This window comes from Camelus dromedarius, chromosome 17, assembly GCF_036321535.1.
Source record: "Camelus dromedarius isolate mCamDro1 chromosome 17, mCamDro1.pat, whole genome shotgun sequence".
NCBI classification, from domain to species: domain Eukaryota; kingdom Metazoa; phylum Chordata; class Mammalia; order Artiodactyla; family Camelidae; genus Camelus; species Camelus dromedarius.
Genome location: NC_087452.1, coordinates 22,106,655 through 22,115,952, shown reverse-complemented (window position 1 = coordinate 22,115,952; position 9,298 = coordinate 22,106,655). Strand labels below are relative to the sequence as shown.

General features: G+C 42.5%; 1 protein-coding gene across 1 annotated transcript in view; it reads right to left on the bottom strand.

Moving 5' to 3' along the window:
- Positions 1-4,378: 4,378 nt before the first annotated feature.
- Positions 4,379-9,298, bottom strand: part of ADAMTS9 (ADAM metallopeptidase with thrombospondin type 1 motif 9) — a 164,128-nt gene continuing 159,208 nt past the window's right edge. The window contains exon 41 of the mRNA XM_064496342.1: positions 4,379-4,527. The gene's annotated coding sequence lies outside the window, so the exon portion shown is untranslated. The remainder of the gene's footprint in view (positions 4,528-9,298) is intronic.

Genomic DNA, 9,298 nt, shown 5'->3' with positions numbered 1-9,298 from the left:
CAGTAGAGGCGCCAAAGAGCAGGTGGACATTCAGTCTGGAGGTGAGCAGGGATCAGAGCTGGCGTTCAGAATGGCTCCAGCCTCAACCCTGAGCTCCACATTCCTGCATCCAACTGACTCCCCCTCCCTGTCCATGTGCTACCTCACCAGGCTTCTCCACCTCTGAGTCTAGCCACTTCATTCTTCTGGTTACTCTGTTCTCCTTGGTCCTCTCTTCATCTCACATCCCTCATCCCATCATGTTGGTGTTACCTTGAAAATATGCCTACAATCCAGTCCCTCTGCACCACCTCCACTGGTATCCAGACCACCACACTTTCTAGACTGGACTATTTTAAGAGCTTCTTCCCAACTGGTTTTTCTGCTTCTTTCACCATCTCACCACATTCTATTCTCCAACCAGCAGCCAGAGAAAGCTTGTGAACGTTTCCATTAGGTCCAATGGATTCCTAGCTCATTCAGAATCGAATTTAGGATCCTTATCCTGGTCCATAAAGCAATGTACAAACAACTGTCCCCGTCTCCCCATCCTGCCCCTTTCCCCTCTGATTTCATCTCTTCCATTCACACACACAGAATAAACCTCCTGGTCTCCTTGCTCAAAGCACACTCCTGCCTCAGGACCTTTGCATCGACCATTCTCTCTACATGTCAGATATCTGCATGGCCTTGTCCCTTCTGTTATTCAGTGTCTGATCCTGTGTCCCCTCCACAGAGAGGTCATCCCTGACCACCCTATCAATAGCACCCTCTCCATGACTTTCCAACTCCTCCACTCTGCTTTACTTTCTCCTTTTCATATTGGACATCTTGTCAACAGAATGACCTTGGACATTGCACTTAAAAATTCCACACCCTGCTGAGAGATACCAACAATTTAATTGGAAATCTGTAAGAGTTGTGTGGCCCTGAGATTATGGGGGGAAAAAAGCCAGATTCTGGTCAAGCACGTGTGTCTTTGAGACCAGGGAATAGATGGACTTATTTATACAGTGAGAGAAATGCAAAAACCCACAGTGTGCCCGTCTGGGTGAAGGATCATGAATGACACGTGAATTTAAGGTACACGGGTGATGCTACCACCTTCTTTAGGTAACTCTGGAAAAGGCGTTCAGGTGGCAGGTGACACTTCAAAGATCTAGCTGTGTCATGATTACTAAACTTGGAGAACCTGGAAGGCAGCCCCCAAACCAGATGGGGTTGAGGTCATTGTTTCCTTAAAAGTTAAGCATATTTCAACCCTTAGGAATTTCCAATTAATTGTAAAAATATTTTAAGAGAATCAAATCCATAGTATTAACATTTATATATTAAATATTTTAATACTAAACTATTTATTTTATACATTTATTTTGCCTATTAGAATGAACAGATCAGCCTAGTAATGCTCATTTAAACTATGTAATTGAGTAATAGCTGATCCTGATTTAAGATTTTAATTTAAAATCTTACTAAAATTATATATAATATGAGAACATTTAAGGATCACTGTATTTATTAGCTTAATTTAATAAATTTATAAAAATTACGTAAGGACCTAGGAAGATTCATCAGAAACACAAATGAGCTACTAAAAAATGAAACTAAATACACAGAATTTATCAGCGTGTCTTAATTAAGTTTGCAAATGCAATCAAACACTTCTCAAATGCCCTTAAAAATGATGGCACACATTTTAGATTTACAAAAAGATGTATAAACTGAGATTAAACCCCTGTTTTTTCCCCCCATTTTTAAATTGAAGTATAGTTGACTTACAATACTGTATTAGTTTCTGGTGTACAGCATAGTGAATCAATTACATATATATGTATATATACACACACATATCCTTTTTCATTACAGGTTGCTACAAGCCATTGAATATAGTTCCCTGTGGAATACAGTAGGACCTCGTTTAAACCCTTGCTTCTTTAACATGTGACTAATAAAGCAATCATTACTTTCTGAAACCAAGATACACTTCTGAACAGTCTTTTCTGCACCCCCAAATCACGGAAAACTTCAATCATCATCTCATTCACCCCTCATTAAAATATAAACCCGACAAGAATGCTATTTTGCATGTTAATTCACTGCTGTATCCTCAGTCCTCAGGGCTGAATCTAACACATAGTAAATACTCAGGGAAAGGGCGTTGAGTGAGAGGAGATTAAGACTCTTTGCCCCGAGATCTTACATGATGCTCAGGTCCTTAGAATATCCTGAGAGACTAAAGCCCAGTGACAGTACGGAAGGTGCTGAATAAAGTCAAACGCAAAGGCTCAAGGACAGTCCTATACTTCCTGAGCCCTGCGCTCTTCAAAGGCATCATTACTTGCTGCCTCCTCCATGAAGTCCTCCCCTGGACTCAGCGTACCTGATGTCATTGACATGACTCAACCTTGTGAGGTCATGTTTGTACTGATTTCACCTCCTCTTCTGATGGGCTGAAGGGCTCTACATTTCTGTACCACACCAATATCCTCACTTGCCTTTCAAATGAATGATTATATAGACGAGTAATCAAACAAACAAAGAGCATGTCTGTGCCCTCTGCTGCCCCGCAGAGCCCCGCACTGCAGTCAGGCTGCAGGGTCCCACGTCCCGTTCCACAGCCTGCTGGTATGTGACTTCCACCCGCGTTTTAAGAAATATTACGAATTCTTCATGCTTTAAAAATAAACTCTAGCCTTAACCTGCTACCAGGCAAGATGAAAGAAAAAGCTAAACTCAGGACGCCCATGGAGACATTTAAAACTGTTTGCTCAAGATATGTCAATAGATACTGGCAAATGGAAAGACTTACCAGGACAGGCAGGCCTTTGGGGGAAGAGTTTCAACGTGGTTTACATTTCAGCTTCCATATTTATAAACAGACTGAAATCCGGAGGGAAGGAGCCCAGGGAAGATAAGCCCTTACGTAAATAGTTTGGGAGGCACCGGAAGTTGCTTCTGGGGATGGACCACGAGGGCTTAACGATGGAGGTGGTTGGGTATGGCTGGAGAGTAAGGTGCGGAGGAGAAACAGAATAGACCTGGATTTCAGACTAGAGCTTCTCAAATTTTAAAATGCACACGAGTCACCTGGGCATCTTGTTAAATGCAGCTTCTGATTCAGTAGGTCTGGGTGGGGCCCCAAGATTCTGTAGTTCTAACAAGCTCCCAGGTGACACCAATGACCGGTTAGTGGGACACATTTGGAATAGCAATGGTCTGTGGTAGGAGAGCCTCATACATCCCACCAAAAACATTAATACAACGAAAACAAAACACCCCCAGAAACCTGAACACAGGGACCTGTGCTGTATTTATTCTCATAGCGTAGATATCTTGAAGCTGTCTCTTAACACCAGCTACCTTGCGAAAGTGCTGGTAAGATTCATTTACTTGCTTAACAAGTACTTACTGAGTGTCTATGAAGTGTCAGACACAGATCCAAGTTTTGGGGCCACTGTGGTGAGCAACCATGATGAGGTCCCTGACCTTAAAGAGTTTACATTCCAGTAAGGGGCATCAGACCAAAAAACTCAGAAACCCAGCAAGAAATCCACAAACTACAGAAGATGAAATTGTTTCAGATTGGGATAAATGCCAAAAGAGAATAAAACAAGGTCTTGGATTAGAGAGTGGTTTGGGAAGGAGGGCTGGGGGGAGGGGTGAGAAGTAACCAGCCATGTAAAGTTCTAGGGGGAGGGCATTCCAAGCAGTAAGTGCCAAGGTCCAAATTAGAAAGAGTTTTGGCAAGTTTGAAGGACAGTAACTCAGCGTGGTGAGAAAATTAGCCCTGAGCCAGATTACGGTAAGGAGCTGGGATTTTATTCCAAGTGTGAAGGGTTTTAAGCAGAGGAGCGATATGAACATTTTAACACCACTCTGCTCACTCTTAAAATCACTAGCATGGCACAAGACACTGTGCACCTCCTAACTACACAGACTATGGAGAACACAGCATTGCTTATGAAACAGTCTTGGAGAGTACAGGTATTTAGATCTAACATCTGGTTTACAGGAATGACAGGAGGTAGAGGAACAAGTTCAAAGACATCACGAAGAAGCAGACAGACGAGTCCACCAGCCTCCTTTCTTTCAACAAAACAATGGCATGAAAAAAGGGAGGGGGGTGTGCTTTAGCTGAAGACAGCAAAAATCTATCACAATCAGATTTATGCAATAGATGGATCTTAATTGACCGCGGTTCCAAAAAGCCATCTGTCAGGTGACATTTTTGAAACAACTGGAAACACTGTAAGATGGAAATAGGATCTTAGGTAATTACAGGGAATTTTAAAAATCATTTGACATGTAATAATGCATTGTGGTTAAGGAGGAGAATGTCCTTACTTTATATAGGTGAATATTGAAGAATTTAGGAGTGAAAACTCACGTTTGAACTCTGCTGAAGACTTGCTTCCGATGACTCGAACATAGCAAAAGGGATGCGCGGTCACCTCTGGGTTTAGGTTATAAAAGCCCTGTGACTTCCGTCTTGCTGGTACTCTCTTTCTGGCTCTTTCTGCTTGTCTGATCGCCCCATCATCAGCTGCCCTATGGAGACATCGTTGGGGACAGGACTGAGGGCAGCCCCCAGCCAATGGCCCTCAAAGAACTTAATCCTGCCCACGACCATGGAGTGAGTGTGGAAGCAGATCCCCCCGCAGTCAGCCTAGAGATGACTACATCTCGACTGTAGCCTGTGGGAGCGACAGCGATCCACAGCGATCACAGACACAGCGATCCACACCTGGATCCCTGATCCACAGATTCTGCTGTGAGATCACACAAATGGGCGTTGTTTTAAGCTGCTACGTTTTGGGGTGACCTGTTATGCAGCAGTAGATGACAGACAGATCGCTATGACAGATACAGATGAACTATATAATACACCACTATTATATAGATTTACCATAATTCATTTAACTAATCTATTACTAAGGGGCATTCAGGTTATTTCCAAGACTTTTGCTATTATAAATAATGCTGTAATACACATGTATTAGTCTTGTCATATCTTTAGGAAAGTTTTTTTTTTAATTGAGATATAATTGACATGTAACATTCTATTAGTTTCATAATGATTTGATGTTTATATACGTTGTGAAATGATCATCACAGTCAGTCTAGTTAACACTCATCACCACAGGACTTTCACGATCTACTCTCTTAGAAACGGACAAATATGCAACACAGTATTGCTAACTACAGGCTAATCATTAAGGTACATTCGTACTTTTGAGAATTACCAAATTATCCTCCAGAAGTTTTGCCAATTTATACCCCGTCAACACCGCTGAAAAGCACTGCAGAGGTAGAGAACACTTGGGCAAATATTATCAGTTTTTCCTCATTTCACAAATGAAAAAAATTCTCATTGATGTTTTAATTTATACTCTTGATTTATGAAATAAATTGGGCATTTTCATTTGCTTGTTATTTAATTTTTTTAAAAAAACTGTCTTTTAAACGGTTTTCTCCATTGTCCTTTTATTCTCATCCTTTTTTTTAAACATTTTTTATTGATTTATAATCATTTTACAATGTTGTGTCAAGTTCCAGTGCAGAGCACAATTTTTCATTTATACACGAACCTTATTCTCATCCTTTCTGTTTTGTATTTTGTTTGTTCTTCATTTTCCTTCAATAAACACTTATTTTTTAAAACAGCTTGGCCATCTTTGTAAATAAGAATAATGTCTTAAGCTGGCAAATATTTTTCTCCCACTTTGTAATTCATCTTTAGGCCTTGTTTATGGGTTTGCTTGTCTATTTTTTCATATCTAAAGCTTTTACATTTGCGTGGTTAAATTGGTAATTTCTCTTCTTTAGAACTTCCGGGTGTTGTGTCATTTCTAGAAAGATAATCGTACTGGGAGGTGTTGATGATGAGAAGGATGATGGAGGTGCTGACGGCAGAGGGAGGAAGGTGGGGAAGGAGGGTAAACATTTACTTCTCTCATCATGTGCCAGTCCCTGTTCTAGGAGCCGGAAGCATATTATGTCAGCTCATCCTTGAATTGTCTTATGAGGTCGATGCCACTGTCACTCCGATTAACAAATGAGAAAACTGAGTTCTCGAGAAGTAGGCAACTTGTCCAGATTTTAGAAACCGCGCTCTTCACCACCACACACCGGCAAAGACCATTTGTGATGCTGTTTCTCCATGAGTTTATGCCAGCACAGAGCCCTTCCATCTGTGACCGCCAAGCCAACACCACTTCTTGGGTGCTGGCCATGATTATAACGCTTTTTCATTACCAAGGAAACCTTTTATTCCATAGGAAAGTGGGGCCATAAATAATTGAGCACACACCAGGAGGCAGAAATGGAAATCGTTGCTGAAAACCAGCTCCCACCTGAGCGAGGGATTGGGCCTCAGACAGAAGCATGGCCTTTCCAAACTGCTTACATCCTATACTGATTAAGTGCTTGGGGAAGCTGACAATGGCTTCCTGATGTGGAAAGCACTTTGAAACGTGGAAGGTAGGCTGGTAGTTAAAGCCATTAGTCCCACTTGGGCTTCAAGGACAACTACAAAGAAAATATTTTGTAAATTGCGCAAAGAAGCATGGATGTGCCAACCCCTGGGTTAGCCCAAACTGGTCAAGCAATTGCTTTTAACACTTTATTTCTTAAGAGGACTAATGCCCGGGGGGGGGGGTAGATGGAAAACAAACCTCACTTCAGACGGCACAGGGCTTCTTAAAAGCCGCAGGTCTCTGCACCAGACAGCTGTTGAGTGAAGAGCTTGGCTCTTTCCTTAGACAAAGAGTTTTTATTTCAGGCCCAAGATCTGGGATGCAAATGAGCCCAGTGCCTCTTCCCTGAAAGTCCCTTGATGCAACAGGGATGCCTGCTCCAGTGGAAAGCCGGAAAGGACACAGAGGCAGGCATTTCTAAGCACTGCTCAGTCATATTAAAAGCTGAGCCACAAAGACAAACGGACTAAGAACAAAGTCTAATGAATTCAGAGGAAACTGGCTCCATCCTGACTTCACAGGGCGCATGGCTCTCACCTGTTGGTGTCTGGTCCAGAATACGGTCGAGCAATCACAGGAGATGTGCCCAGCACGACTATTTTCTTTCTCTCTCTGCTTGCTCATGTGAAACAAGGTTCTACATTTTCTCTTATCTCTGTGAGGGAGCTCTCTGGTGTGGAAAGCCGGCGTGTCAGGAGTGAGGAGATTCTGGCTCTGGTCTTAGCCTTGTGCTTTAACTAATTTAGTGCCCAGGACACAGCTGCTTTGGGTCTCATCCACACTGGGCGCTTAAGGCCCTCGGTTTGGGACTCAGGCTGTCAGACTCTCTTAAGCCTCAGTTTCCCCATCTTTAAAATGGGACTAAAAAAGAGTGGCTCTCCCAGAGAGCTGTCGTGAAGCTTCTATGAGAGGCAAAGCATTTAGGGTTCAGGGTGAGTGGTACCCCCTGGAGCTGGGTGAGAGATGGGCTCTGGTCTGTCACAGGGTGTATTTGTCAGGGTTCTCCTGAGAAACAGAGCTAAGAGGAGATAGCTATCTATAGATAGAATATAGATATAAATATGCAATATATCTATATATCTCTCTATATAGATATATAACATATAATGTTATACACTATCTATTTAGAGAGATTTACTTGGTGAAGAGATTTATTCCATGGTTCATGCAATTGCAGAGGTTAGCAAGTCTGAAATTTGCAGGGCAAGCTGGCAGGCTGGAGACCCAGGGAAGAGTTGGCATGGCCATCCAAAGGCAGCCTGGAGGCAGAATCCTTCTTCCTCTGGGGACCTCACTCTTCCTTTTAAAGCTGTCAACCCATTGCCGAGGCTCTTCCACAGTGTGGAGGGTAATCTGCTTTACTCAAACTTCACTGATTTAAATGTTAATCACATCTAAAAAATTACCTTCCCAGCAACACCTAGATTGGTTTCATGCCCTGGCCAAGGTGACTCAGAAAATTAACCATCACACACAGTAAAGGCTGAATAAAAATTTACCATCGCACACAGTAAAGGCTGAATAGAATTAACCATCGCACATAGTAAAGGCTGAATAGATGCTTGTGATGTAGACAATATTACTGTTGTTGGTCTACGTATCTTTTCAAATTCCTTCGAGTCCTGATAGTATCCTTTGATTCACAGCCTTCATTCACATATTGGGAAAGGAAACAGAAATAACTGACATTCTGCAAGCAAACGGAGCCCGAGGAGGGCACATACATGAAAACCTAGTTTTTTTTTCAAGTCTGGGACATGGAGTTGAGATGAGACTCGGAGCCAATACTTTCATACTTTTCCCAAACTGAAGCCTGGTTTCTATAGCATTTAGGCATTTTCTAATAGCTAAGAGATCCAGAGTACTTACCACATGCCAGGCAGTGATCTAAATGCTTTCTTTCTTTTTTTTTTTTTTTTTAGGATAGGGGGACCCATCTTTTAGGATGTTAGTATTAATCACTGTCCATTTTCAAAAACACTTAATTTTTTTGTTTGCTTTTTTTTGGTGGGGGAGGTAATTAGGTTTGTTTGTTTGCTTGTTTGTTTATTTTACTGGAAGTACTAGGGATTGAACCCAGGACCTTGCACATTCTAAGAACACACTCTACCACTGAGCTATGCCCTCCCCCCTCTAAATGCTTTCAATGTATTTGCACTTTGAATCCTCAAGCAACGACACGACATGGGTGCCACCAATAACCATCATCTCACTGAAGAGGAAGGTGAGGCCAAGGAATGAAAGAGTCCTGTCCGAGGGGAACCCAGATGGGCCATTCCATCTTAATCTAGAGCCTGTGGGTACCAACTGCATGCCCACCATGGACAAAGACTCAGTGCTGGAGGGATGGGGTGACAGAAACTGACACCGCCTGGAGAGTCTCACTGAGGCTTGGGAAGAAGGAAACTCTGAAAGGTAGGGTTTCCCTCGTGTGCACAGGGTCACTTGGGGAGCCTATTAAAAGGGCAGATCCTCAGAGCCCACCCCTAGAGATACTGATTAAGCTTGAAGGTATGCCCAGGAATGACACAGTACCCCCTGAAGCCTCCTGCCTTGGCCCAGGGTATGCTAGAGCCGAGGATGTGTACCCATTCTATGGTATTCTGAAACTCAGTGCCAAGCATTGAAGAAATATCCTAGCTTATCAAGGAAGATGAAGAAGATGAAAAAGTCACTGCTACGAAGTGTATCTGTGAAAGTTTCTGTACTTAATAATGGCTCATGTCCTAAAGGCTGTTGTAACATAAAGATGGCCCTATAAGCCTTGACAGCAGGTGAGATCTATCCAAGCATGCGAGAGATCCAGAATTCAGCATACCATCCCTTTAGTACCATACAAATCC